Raw genomic sequence first — 15,030 nt, 5'->3', positions numbered from 1 at the left:
TTTTAATTACAGACAAAAGTTGTCTTAAATTAAGATAATTTTAGGAGGATTATTGCAAAATGAATCTAGACATCCATGTTGATAAAAAGAGACTCCATATTTGACTATTACTCTTTTATTTATTATTAATTCTTTTTAAATAAATATGGATAATAATAAAATAAGAGTTATTATTCAATAAAAAGTTTTATTTTATCAAGAACTCTAAATGATAATTAAAGAATTAAATTATTTATTTTTTAATTTTTATTTTGATAATTATGGAGCATATTTGATGCTTCCATAACTCTGAATGGATGGTCAAGATTGATTCAAAGGTGTTTCATTTTTATTAAACCTTTGAAGCAAGAGTTTTAATAAAAAGAGAAGAGATTGGAAGAAAAGAATAGAACGTACTTTTTCTTAAAAAAAGTTTCAGCCATCTCTTCTCCTCCTCCAAGCTTTTCCAAAGAAAAGAGAATAAACTTAATTGTCATCTTGTAGCCTTACATTCCACACCTTGTCCGCTCAAGGTTCAAGTTGAAAGTATTCTTGAAGAATAAGTGGTAAACTTATTTGGTCAAGAAATCATTTATTGGTGTGGTGTTGTCAGAAAATAAGACTCTCAAAATAAATGTATGGTTTTCTTACTTAATAGATTCTTATTTTAATTTTTTTTGGATGTGATTATATTACTTGCAATAATAATAATGTGTGTTTTCGCTTGTGTAATTGGATTGCTTGCTTCCATTGTTAAAGAAATTTTTGAAATCCATGCTTTACACAATCACATTAATCCATTAAGATCCTATTCCAACATTGATGACTATAGGTATATCCTACTCCTCAAAACATTGATTATTAAGATCATGATGAAAGTGAATACACCTTTGATGAATTGCAAGATGCTTATGATGATCTTATGTTTGAGTTTGAAGAGAAAATGTTGAAATATAAAGGCATCATAGCAAAGCTTAAGGTTGAAAATGAGAACCTAGTTAAAACTAGGATTGAGTTGGAGAACAATGTGAAAAACATGCAAGTTGAAATGAATGAGATGAAAAAGAAAGACAAAAGTTTGCATGATGCATTCTCGAGATTTCAGGATAGCCAACAAAAATTGAATGACATGTTGGAGTTAGAAAGAGCCTTCTTTAACAGAGAAAGGCTAGGCTATAACTTTACATAAAAAGAAACCCATCTTAAAAATTTCTTTGTTAAAGAAAATGAGAAGTATGATAGATCCTCTAGATGTCTTTATTTTTTAAAATTTGGACATCCCATTCTATCTTGCCCATTGAGAGTTGTCTCACACGGAGACAAAGTTGTAAAGCATACATGGGTTCAAAAGAAACCAATCCTACTCATGGTGGAGTGATAAGAATTGATAAGGTTCACAAAAGAACCAAGGTTACTAACCATAAAGGACTCAAGAAAATTTAGGTACCAAAAACAAAAGTTTGAGTTTTCTTTTTATAGGAAGAGCATAAATGATCTAAGCCAATAACACAAGAAAGTGGTGAATTAAATCATTCATTGGTGATGAAGATTATTGAGGTATGGCACATACAATTTTGATTATCAATCATTATATACTTGATTTGATACATGTCTTATGAAATTGAAAAATATGCTAGCCAAAGGTACTTAATGAAGATATCATTTTGACAATTGATGATATACTTTTATTGAAGAAATTCTCTCTTGGATTATTATTCATATATGGATTAGAGCATTCTTTCAAAATGATTGATTGATAATGTTTGGACAATGTATGATGAAATTGAAAATTAATGCTTGATGATATCTTGGACATACATTGGAACTAATGTGCATATATTCTTGGAATTATGAGCATTTGAAGCACATACTGAATATTTATTTAAATGTTCATGCCCTTTTAGTTTCTTGAATACTTGAGTATTTGATTACCATGTTGATTAGTCACTTAAATACTCATATATTATATGATCATGATTTGTCCCTAATATGTTTGAAATGATTATCAAAGGGAAGGTAAGATTATGATTAATGTGCTTAACTATTTATTCCTCCCTCTTGATTATTTGACATTTTGTTGTCAAAATTGCACATGCAAATATACATATCAAACAAGTAATATAGATTCTAATTCCTTAAGTTCAAAGCAAATTTTTAAAAGTCTAATTCACCCCCCTCTTAGACATTATTGTTGGTTATTCATTGAGCTAACATTTTTAATAAGACCATCTATCAATCCTGGGAAGAATGGAACAAAGTTTGAAGGACACTCAATGTCTAGGGCACATCATTGGGCTTTGAAAGCCACTTGACAACATTACAACTTTCACATTCAAGAATAAGTAAGTGGGAGGAGCACCACTTGGAAGCAGCATAAATACCGGCAACCTCTTTAACCACTAACAATTCCGCCTTGTTGGAGTCAATAATGCCAACCAATTTGAAGAATAAAGCAAGAACATCTTCAAACTCATTCCTCAAGACACCACCAAAGCTTGAGTCACTTGGGCATCCTCTAAAGGACTCGTCAGTTGAGACTCCCTTCACTTGGCTTTGACCAAGGCACAGTACTTTTACTTTTCCTTATCAAAGTAGGTAGAGTACCTTCATTAGGGAATCATGCAAGATCAATGATAGGTGAAAAGTGGTCGGGCCATTTCGCATGCATCCACCAAGCGACCCTAACTTTCAAGAGCTCAAAGATTTGCTTACCGTCCTAAATCTTACCATTAAAAATGACATCATTCCTAGAAGCCCAAATGACCCAAATTATAGTATACCACACCATTTTCCACACCAACCCATTGTTAAGGGAGCAAACAAACTTAATCCATGAAAGAAAGCAAATCAAAGGGTCTTTATGGACTACCCAATGAATATTCCATAAACCACACCACTTGTGCCACAATATCTAAGACTTGGGACAACCAAAGAAGCGATGGCTCACCGTCTCTAACCAATCACGACAAAGGAGACATATAGCAACTTCTAAACTAATGATGCCCCTATTTGCCAACGTAGCTTTAACTACCAATCTTCCCCTTAAAATCTGCCAGCAAAGTATCTCTATTTTGAAGTTCAAATTTTATGGATAGAGATAAAGTTCATATGGAAAAAGAAGTAATAATAATTTCTCATTGGAAAAGTAAAGACTCAATAAGTTTTCATATGAAAAAAACAATAAATATTCATATGTAAAAGAAAAAAAATTGTGCTATTTTCAAGCTATCAAATGGCAACAGGTGAAGGTTCAAATCATAATGCTATTTTTATGATAAACAAATAAAATTAAGTGGCAATATATTCTACTTGCTCCAATAGATTCTGGTTTGGAAGCATCCAAAGAAGAATAAGAAATAGTTATTACATTAATTTACTAAGTTTTTAAAATACAAAATTTAATATTAGACATGTGACCTCTAATTTCATTTATAAAGTTTAAGAACTCTACAACGGTGATTAAAATAATTTTGCAATACTACTGACGAAATAAAATAAAAGATTATGGGATTTGATTAAACTGAAGTCGTGGTAATCCACATTCCATGATGTTAACATCTTAATTAAGAACAAAACCGGTGGACGTGCTTCAACTTGGATTTGAATATATCATAGTTCTCAAAGGATTAGGTAGGTGATCACATAACAACACAATGAAATGAACCAATGGATTAGAAGTAACATGAGATGACAAGATGAAACACGTGAGACTGATGAGACAGTGGAAAGGTATTAAAGAAAACTTGCTGCTTATTTTATACTTTCGTACTAACCGACGCCTTGGTAACCATTGGGGAGGATACTTACATGCTTATGTAAAATATTTCCTTTGAATCTTTCTTAAAGTTGATCATTAATTAGTCAGAGATTTCATTCAGTAATTTTTAAGGGATTTGATTCCTTTTTATTATTTTGTAATACCCATGTTATCATGTTTCAAAAACTTGTTTTAGTGGAGTTTACTATCAATATAGCTGGATCCTATCCATCTATTGACATATTCTATATAAAAATTAGTGACACTTATCACCAAAAGATGAAAGGGTTTACAATGAATTTAAAAGATGAAAAAAAATTCATATTGCGGATAAAATGAAAAATTTTGAAAACCATATGAACTCAAAGTGCAGTTTTTAAAAAAAAATGAGGATGATGAATGTAAGTTAAATTATATATTTAGTCTTTGTAAACTATTAAACTGGTGAATTTAATTTTTATATAATAATTTATAAAAATTTAATTCTTGTATTTTTTAAAATTAACAATATGAGTCTACGTGGAAAAAAGTTGCAGTGAAGGATGAGTTAGCAATCAGAGGTCTTATTGCAGAAGATAAAACAATGTGTGTTTTTTGTAATTCTTATAGAGAAACGGTATGTCACTTGTCCTTCTCATGCAATGACTCTAGGAAAATTTTGTGCCTATGGTGTCAATAGTGGGAAATTCAATGGGTGTACCACAACGATCCACGTAACTTTTTCATGCTTTCGAGGGCTTTGATCTTGGGGGGAGATAGAGGTAATGTATGGTTATTATCCTTTTATGCCATTATTTGATCTATTTGGAAATTTCAAAATGGTATGATACTTAATGGTAAAAAATGGGATGCCAATCAACTTTTGGATATCATCAAGTTGAGAGTTGATGTGTGGTTCAAGTCTAAATGGTCACATTTAAAGAACTCCATTCAAGACTTAATTCGGTGTCCTAAAAAGACCTATAGGGCTCGGCATTGTGTAAACAGTAGGTTGAATGTTGTGTGGGAGGCTCCTCCTATGAGATGGTGGAAATTTAATATTGATGGTGCTTATTTGAGTAGTTCTGGATTAGTTGGGATTGGTGGTGTTCTCCACGATAACCAAAGTATAATCAAAGTTAAATTTTCTAAGGCGTTGGGGATGGGAGATTCTAATTCGGTAGCAGTGTTAGCAATACGTGAAGCTTTTAGTATTATTAATAATCATCTATTGAATAATCCTTCACAATTGTGGGTTGAAAGTGATTCAGCAAATGTAGTTTTATGATCCAATAATCATTAGGAAGCTCCATGAAAATATAAACAGTAAATTATTTGCATGGAAAACTTTTCAAAGTAAACTTGATTATTGGAAGATTACACATGTACTGCGTGAAGTCAATGATTTGACTGATGAGCTTGCAAAAGATGGGATACATGGAAGTGTGGATTTTTATTACAATTTTATGAATAGGCTGACTGGTGTTTGGCGGACGCATATTGGGTGGATATCTCTCATACAGAAGTTGAAGTACTGTAGTAGGACTCAAGGTGTGAATAGAGTTCTTGTGGGGGTGAAGATCCTGTTGTCTAAGGAGGCGGTTATTGTGGGGAGCTGAGTGCCTGCCTTATCTTTGGAGGAGTCCTAATTCAAAATTTATTTAAATCGCTTAGTTGATGGCAATTTTTTTTTATAGAGGAAGCAAAATAGCCAAATTACTTAGTTGATGGCAATTTAAGATATGTGGATTCTCACAAATTGAGCGCAGATTCATTACCATGCCCTAGGCGAGATTTGTGGATTTATTATTGCTTGGACAGCATTGCGTTTGGACAAGTTTATTCTTTGATTGACTTGGACATTGATTCCATTAAACGTGGAATTTTGGTCTAAAGATCAAAGGATTTGGTAAATTAATGAAGACCTTATGTCTGTGCGGGATGAGAGAAATAGATGATTTCAGATTTTATTTACGGCCTTGATTGGTTAGGTCTCATTTAAAGTTTAGATATCCCTATATTTAAACACTATGAACTTAGGGGTTATTTTTCTCTTTTTTTAACTATTATTTTTTATTCCATGCAAAAATAAGTTTAAAGTTTTATCGTTGACAATTAACAATAAAATTAGGTAATTCTAAAAAAAAACACTATCAGTCTAATTATTAACGATGGTAAAATATAAAAATAGGGTTTAAACATATTTATTTTAATTGGATATTACTTCCAAAAAAAATCAATAATGCCTCCCTAGATACTTATGATGAACGTTTCTGTCTTCTTATGCAAAACGACCCGTCGCAGTTTAGTTTTAGAAGAAATAAGGAAAGCAAGAGAAGGGCTTGCAGTACAAAAGCTTGTACTTCAGTTTATGTACTGCAAGAACAAATCCTAACTATAAATTCATGTGAGCTTGCCTAGCAAAAACAATTGAACATTCATCTAAGCCTTATCTCCTCCAGCACCTAAATTCTAACAGGTTTTCGTCTCACTGATTTGCGAATTAAATTACATTTTCTTTGTTTCTTGTTCCCCTGTTATGCCTTCTTACACATGAATGAAGAAATTGTCTCGTGTGTTTTCTGTCTCATTAATCTCTCAAATCAAGTTTGGTTTGTTTATTTGTTTATTACTTATTAACGCTTCATTCGGAATGGTTTATTCTTTCGTTTTTTAAAAATTTTTAATTTTTATTATTTATTATTTATTTTTATTTTTTACTTTATTTTTTTATGCAAATAAAAAGTAAAGGCATCAATCAGGTAGAGCTAATTTATTAAAATTTTACTTTTTTAAGTTTCTAAAACAGATAGATGAGAGCTTTTATTTGCAACCTGTTAAAATTCAAAAGTGTGTGCTGTCACCTTTCTTTGTGTAAAAAGGTAAATAAACAAATAAAATATTGTATATATCCGTGGTGCATAGTTTGAAAGAGGAGTCTCGTAAAAGACCTATATAAGTATTTTTTGTTTTGGTTGAGCCAAAGATTATTCTTACTATTATTATTATTATTATTATTATTAGACTTTATGGTCTTATAATGTTATAATTTTTACAGTAATTGATTTTGTGCACCATCATGTGACCCCATTTTGATCATTTGTCTTTTCAATATGTATAAGAGTATAAAGTAAAAGCAGGATTCGATCTTTAAACTTTATTTTTTTATAAAAATGTTAACTATCATTAAATTAAATTTGAATTATTCACGTTGGTCAGCTTTGTTTATTTCTTTTGATCATATGACTTTAATTTTGATAAACAATTAAGTTAATTATGATAAAGTTCTTAAGCCAATTATTCTTTTGGTATAGTTTTTTTAATAGCAATTCTTTTGGAATAGTTTAGTCAACTCTAACTAAAAGGAGGAAAACTCCAAATAAATAAAACCAAAGAAATGAACAAATTATGTACCTTGATTGATATAGTCAGGTGGTTCATTTTTTTCTTTAATAATTTTTTGTATGACGAAAGGAATTTTTTTTCCTTTTTTTTTTTTTACAGAATCGATGTTGCTCTTACAACAAACCAAGCAATTGGGTGAAGCAATAGTCTAAGGATGCCAATTTGGAGCGGCTTCCCTCGTAAACTCTGGTTTATTTCCTTTTGCTTGGTTGCTATGAGAAACAGAAAATAATACAAAATTATTGTTTTACTGTTTCAATCACAAATCTTAAACAGTAAAAACCTTTAGAAACAAACTCATCCAGTGAGAGTTTGATCAATTTTATATTGAATTTTTCAGTTATATAATCTGATAAGCAAATATAGTAATATTTTTTTGTGAGGTATATAATTATTCACATGTCCTTTCTGAATACAATTGCTGATCATGAAGAAATGCCAAAACTTTTAGGTTCTAATTAACCAGGGATTAATTTAACTTGTCTCTTGCGTTATCAATGCTAATTGGGTACGAGTCAAGCCATGATCTCTTCCCTCTGCATTATGAGTTGTAAAGCAATTCCATCAACGTATGGGAGCATCCCAAGCTGCTGTCAATCAAAAAGACAAGTACAATTTCTCTCTCTGGATTCTTTAAGAGGATTAGAGGAAAGTCGTAAAATTTTGTATGGGCTCATCTCTGCTGGCTCTGCAATATTCAACTAAATTGTCATGTGCCTGTGTTTCTGTGGACCCCAAAATTAAATGCAGGGAAACTTTTCTTACCAATACGTTTCCTGATACATTTTCCTTTCTTATCCTGCTTTTATTACATTCAATGGCTTGTCTATGCTAGTGGGATTTGATAGCAAAGGGATGTTACAGGCGTCAAATTATTTCCATAGAGTGATAGTGAAATATATATATCGAGATAGGATCAATTATGTCGACATTTTCACTGTGAGTCCTATTAACCAATTAATACAGAATACAATGCTTTTAAAAAATAAGTGACATTGAAATTTAAGATTTAATTTAACCTGAATGTGATTTTTTATAAAATAAATGTTATTTTTGTTCATACAAAAAAAAACCCTTTTCTTTTTTACAAAAGTTATATTCACTTTAAATTTTTTATATAACCATAAAATGATTTTTTAATAAAGTAAGTTGATAGTTTAAGAACGCAATTATGTCTTGTAATATATTTAGGAAAGTTGTAAGGGAGATCTTTATATATGCATTATTGCATGTACAAATTAAGCGTGCATTGTCATTGTACTAATGGCTGTTGGGGGCCAATGCGTAGGAGATGATTAAAGAACAAGAAGTGGAGGGCACATGAATTAGGTTAGATAATTGACACGTGATTTGCCATTTCAATTATTATGGAGATCTAATTCATCACATGGGTGATAGCTAAATTCAATAGGGATTGATTATTTAAAATAGTAAAGAGGGGACAGAAGCTTCCTTTTTGTTGTGCAAACCTTTGGATTCTTTCTTTAGCATTCATAAAAAAATTGAAAATTTTTTACATTATTTAAAATGCAACCATGTGGTTTTGAGATAAATGGCATGAAAGCCCGTACCAAGTTTCTGTGCCATGGAAAGTCGTATGCTAAACAAGTATGAGACTGGAATGGCACTTGATTATGGAAGCCAATAAATTCACTTTAAAAAAAAACCTTTATTGGAGATGCATTTTCTAATCTGATCCCGAAGTCAACTATTCAATTCGAAAATCAATTCTGAGAGCTTGTTTACTCAATCAGTTGTGATTTTATTAAGTATCAAACAGATACAGTAACTGATCAAGAGAGCATGATCAACAAAGAATAAAAAGATTTATGCTTGTCCAAGAGATAAAAATACAAACTATCATTTTCTCTCTAACATAAAGAGTCAAAAATAAATAGAGTTTCCCATACAATGAACAAAATAGTCGAGTTTAGATGAGAGCTTGCTAATTCCTATGGACTTGATATATAAATCCTAAATTAAGTTTTCTTTTATAAATATAAAACATTTTTACGTACACAAGTTATTTGATAGATTGTTCATGTCACATGAATTTTTGTATATAAAACAAATTAAGATACAGTTTATCTTACATTGTCACCTCAACTACCTATCAATTTTCATCTATACCACTTCAATTCATCTTTCTATTTTATTTAGTTGATAAACTATGTATGAAATATGTTTCATAGAGCAAGGCAATGATTCAAAATACATTCAGAAACTATTTCTATGTCAAAGATTTAGGGTTTTTGTACACAAATGCACAAATGGTATAAACAACATCACGTATTAACTAGGAATGGTAATATATAGATTAATCATTTATGAACAAATTTGATTTAATTTTGATTTGAAACATCATATGGAACAAAAATGCTGGCTTTGGATAAGTTTCCGTGATGTAATCTTGGAAACAATAATAAGATAGGAAGGTTTTGGCTGGAAAGAGATTGCAAGGCTCATAAGAAACAAATTTAATAAGTGGATGAAAAGGCCAAAATAGAAGAGGAAGAACAGAGGCAACTTTTAGCAGTAGCCATTACCATGCAAATGAGAGAAAGTGAACAATTTCATTCTACTTTTGGGTTTTAGTACATAGCGATGATGCATCTACGTATGTATAATATGACAAAACATGTCACATGTTGCTATCATAGTGATGGGTCACTATTATCGATATCTCTTCCCGACTAGGTCCAGGTAAGAAAGCCGCTCGAACCAGTTAACATAACCTACTTACTGACATCTGTCTCTTTCTATATATATCTCTAAATACATATTTGTACGTATTTTCAGGGACGAAGCATCCCTTCACAACCGCGGCCACTAATTTTAAAAATTTTTATATATTATATATGTTTTTTAATGAGCCTTTAAAATAATGTTTTATTAAATTATTAACACAAATAAAAATTAATAGAATGACCTTATAAACTCATTTAATTTTACTGTAATTCTTAAATTTTTTATAATTTTTTTTAAATTTCTTTATACTTCTTTCCATCTTTCTCTTTTTATCTTTCTCTTCTCTTTTATCCTTTTATTGAAAATTACAAAGAGGTAAAATTTTTTCTATCTTTCTTTTTTTTATTTATATTATTATTTATATTTAGTATTTATGCCTCCCGCTCCCGTAAGTTTTTTTATTGCCAATAATAGGATAATTACGACCACAAAAAGATATCATAGGCAAGTAATCCATAACACTAAATATAAATCGAAGTATTTTAATCGATTTCTAATTTTCAAAGTCTTCTTTAAAACACAATCCAATTAAAACTTGACTTTTATGAAACTATATAGTCATGTTATAATAATATGTTATAGTGAACCTTGTTACAATACTTTTTCTATAGCGATATTGTGCTTTGTAATTAATTTCATGAGGTTTTTAATGTAGAAGATTCACTAAACTGACAACCACAGAACATATTATTTATTTCATTATTTGCTGGGTATGAGAAGTGTCACTACGTTATAGTCAGAGGCAGAGGGGAGGGTGCTATTAGGAGCCCTCGCCCACAAAAAATTTTTAAATTTTTATAATTCTTTTTTTTTTAATTCTATAATTTTTTACCTACAATTATTTTATAGCATATCCTTATTTTTTAGAATTTTATAATTTTACCGCTACAATAATTTTATAATTTTATTCCTTATTTTATAATTTTTATAACATACTAATATGTCAGTTGAATTTGTATTTATCTTGCATCTTACGAAGAAGTTGTTAGAGATAACAAATGACTCCTCAAAAGCTTTACAACTTAAGTGCCAAGACATACTAAATGTAATTTGTTTAGAATCACTTACTAAAAAGCATCTCCAACCATTGAGAGAAAATGGATGGGAACCTTTGCTTGTGTCAATGAAGAAGTTTTGTGAGAAATATGAACTTGAGATTTTTGATGTGAGGGCTAGATATAAATTAGGTAAAGTTTGTTTTTAAAAGGATCATGCCACAATTGAGCACTTTTACCAAGTTGACTTACTTCTAATTGCCATTGACTCACTCTTGCAAGAATTGAATTTCAGATTTAATGAGAATGTGATGAAGTTGCTCACTCTTAGCACATCTTTGGACCCTCATAATGATTTCAAATTGTTTGATGTTAGAAGTATTTGCAATTTTCCAAATAAATATTACCTTAATGGCTTTATTGAGTGTGATAAAATGTATCTAAGCTATCAATTGGATTTATTCAAACTTGACATTCTTCATAATCATACTTTGAAAGATGTATCTATACTTTCTAAGTTATGTCAAGTATTAAAGAAGACGAGAATATAAAAAGTTTACTTACTTATTGACAGATTAATCCAACTTGTCTTGACTATTCTAGTTTCCACTATAACATCAGAGCGTGCATTTTTAGTTATAAAAGTCGTTAAAAACGAGACTTGTAATAAAATGTCTGATGATTTTCTTAAAAATTTGTTACTCATTCTCATTGAAAAGGAAATCATTTAAGGTTTTGATATTGATTCAGTGATAGATGCCTTCAACTCTATGAAAGATCGTCAAACTCAATTAAAGATGCCTAATCTTAGCTTGCAATAGTTGTTAAAAAAATGTCTTCATTTTGTGCTTAACACGTAGTTGGAATTATTTCTATAATTTTCAAATGAATTTTTTCCATTTAAGTTATTTTATATGTTTGAACTTCTAATATAACTATTTTATAGACATTGTCTTCACCCCTCAACCATAAAATCCTGACTTCGCCACTAATTCTAATTAAGATGATATTTGAAATATATATAATATGAAATGAAAAAAATACTTTTTAAAATAATATTTTTAACTATCTATAAACAGCATTATAAACACTTGTTTGTTGGACCCTTCATCACCTTAAGATCTTTTATTTAAACTTGAGGCATCAAATCCAAATTATTCTCCGTTATAAAATATATAATACTCCTTCCATTTCAGATTTAATATCCACTTCACAAGTTTTTAATTCAAACTTAACCAATTTGACAACAATTTTTTATATTACAGTTTTGGAATTGAAAGTTCAAAAAATAATTAAGATTTGAAAATTTTGAGTTTAGAAGTTTTAAAAACTTACTTCTAAAAATTTTAATTACCAATAAAATTATAATAAATAATGGTCAAAGTTATTTTTGTTTGATTGGAAAAAAAAGTGAAAGTGGATATTCAATTTTGGAAAAGAGGGAAGTAGTGAATTTTTAATAAGAAATATGTTTTGAGTCGTGTTAATTTGTCTTACATTTATGATGGCAGCATTGTGTCCAACTAGAAGCATGACATAAATTATAAATAAATCAAATCTCAAGAATAATAATTATATTTTATGTGATAATAGTAACATCAATGGGACTTTCGTCGGTGGCATGCACTGCATGTGTTTGGAAAGTTGGCTACCCTTCTTATGCTACAGAAGTCTAATGTTAAATTGGTGTGTCGTGGTATGTGTTTCATTGTGAGATTGGGGATGAAGTCTGTCTGTCTGGCGACTGGTTGGTTTTACTGGATGCTGAATTGTATGGGTGTCTGACAAAGGGAATAGGGGACACGTTTTTGTTACGGTGTCTTGATGTAAACAAGATTCAATTCTGATTATGGTTATGCATTTTAGCATTTAGCTCATTGATTGATATACGATCTCTTGTTTAAAAAATAGAGTTCAAATTTCCTTCTTCCAATTAAAAAACTTCGATTATGGTGAGATGATTCAATTTGTTCTTTGAGTTTTTTTTTTTTAAATCGGATTGCTTTCATTGCAATCGGATTGATTTATTATTTGTTGTATATATTGCAGGTCAAGCAAAGAAGGGAGTCTTATGTCCATTCTTTAGCAGTGCACCATCACTATCGTTTTTCAAATAATTTTTATAAATTTATTTTTTAATAAAATTTCGTATGCTTTTCAAAAAATGAATAAATAAAATATTGTTTATATTAATATATATATATATATATATATATATATATATATATATATATNTTATAATTTTTTATAAAATTTATTTTTTAATAAAATTTCGTATGCTTTTCAAAAAATGAATAATAAATATGTTTATATTAATATATATATATTATAATATATATATATATATATATATATTCTTTTGAATAAGAGAAAAGAAGATGTACTTAAATATTTGTTTTAATGATAAAATTGTACATGTATCTCCTAATTAAAGAACTTAAATTTGAATCCCTCATATTTTTTATACAAAAATAAAGGAAATACCATACGCTCACACTCAATGACATTTACAAATCCATGGAGAGATAATGATAAAACATAAGACCAAGGTGCAATGACAACCGCCAAGAGATAATATTTTATGATGGAATATGTTGGATTCTCTCTTCTTCCTTAACTAACAACAAAAAAAAGAAACAATTAGTAATATTGCAGTTACCATCACTATCATTTCTCAAAAATAAGATTTAATATTTGAAAAGTATAATTTGATTGATTACTGATACTAAATACATAAGTACCAATTTGAGTTTGCTTCCATTAACGAGTAGTTATAGACTCGTAGCCACATTACAATTACGTCTCAATTTGCAGATTCTTTGTATATTTAACTAATAAATCTTGGCAAAAACATTTTGTCCAAAAACTTAGTTTATGGATTAAATTGAAGATTTTTCATTATATTATAGTTTAATGTTGAATTTTGTCACTATACATTCAATATCATTCATTTTTGGACAAAAAATAATTGAATGAAAATATTTTATGGAATATTTCATTCATGCAAATTGCAAATTTCAATTGATTCATTATTTCTTATAAAAAAATTAACGAAATTGAAAGTATAATAATAAAATTGAACGAATTAAAATAAAATGACAATTTAAGATTGGCCTATACCGGAAAAAATTTGAAATGATAAATGATGAGAAAAAATCACTGATAATATGTCAAAAATCTCGAGGTCTAACACTCAAGAATTTAGGTCTATATATGAACCAAAAAATTAACAATTAAATGACTGGCTGTTTCAGTGGGTGAGAAAAAATGGGGTTGGAATTGATGAGTATATGTAGTGGGAGGAAAAAACTAAGGAAATTAAAATTTCATCAATGGATTCAACAACATTTTCCCACTATTGCACTTTGCCCCAAGGCCCGAAGTTAAATATCTAAATCCCCTCTAGGTGAGAAAGAGTGGAGATGCAATTAATGCGCTTCAGATGGCCTTTTGGCTCAAGTTATGCAAGTGGCAATAGGTGAAAGTTCAAATCATAATGCTATTTTTATGATAAACAAATGGTTCAGATAGGTAGAGTTATTAATTATATAGAAGGGATTCAGCATCTTGAGAAGAATCTCAAGTGAATGACTTGTCTTTCACCTCACACATGAAGTTACTTAGAATTACAGTTATTTGCTTGAGTTGACTTGTAGGCAGAGCAAGTCTCCTCTTCAAGTTCACACCATAAAAGCATTACCAAAGAAATTAATTTTCTTTCAGGGATTCTCCATGGAAACTACAGTGATGGACTTTCTCTTGAACCTCGCAGGAAGCGACTTCGAGTAAACAGGAATTGCTCAAGTTTAACTTGTACGCGGAGAGCTAGCTGGTTTCCTGCTTAAGTTCACACCAGAAAAATGTAGCCTTTAACACGGTTTGGAATTTATAATATTTTATTTGCTTGTTTCAAATTGAAACTTCGAGGTAATTAGAGCTTATTTTATAGAAAGCAAGATGATTATTTCGCGTAGACTTTTCACGTGTAAACTGGAAAAAGATGAAAAAAGTAATGAAACCAACGTACATAGGGCTATCTTTTTGACAATTTGTCCCTGTATTCAATGTCAAAGTTACAGGGCCCCGATGTCCAACTCAGTTAAATTTGCTGCAGAACAATATTATTATTTATTTAAATTACAATATCTAATTAAGAATTATATTACA

The 15,030-nt window shown here is 29.8% G+C and overlaps 1 long non-coding RNA gene across 1 annotated transcript; it reads left to right on the top strand.

The window, feature by feature from the left end:
• On the top strand, positions 6,104–7,888 carry LOC18593099. The gene is made up of 2 exons (XR_001928983.1): positions 6,104–6,194; positions 7,220–7,888. It is a non-coding gene; the product is annotated as an uncharacterized LOC18593099 (long non-coding RNA).

The sequence above is a fragment of the Theobroma cacao genome, chromosome 8 (assembly GCF_000208745.1).
Source record: "Theobroma cacao cultivar B97-61/B2 chromosome 8, Criollo_cocoa_genome_V2, whole genome shotgun sequence".
Taxonomy (NCBI): Eukaryota; Viridiplantae; Streptophyta; class Magnoliopsida; order Malvales; family Malvaceae; genus Theobroma; species Theobroma cacao.
The sequence above is the reverse complement of the archived record's forward strand: the minus strand, read 5'-3'. Positions and strand labels throughout refer to the sequence as shown.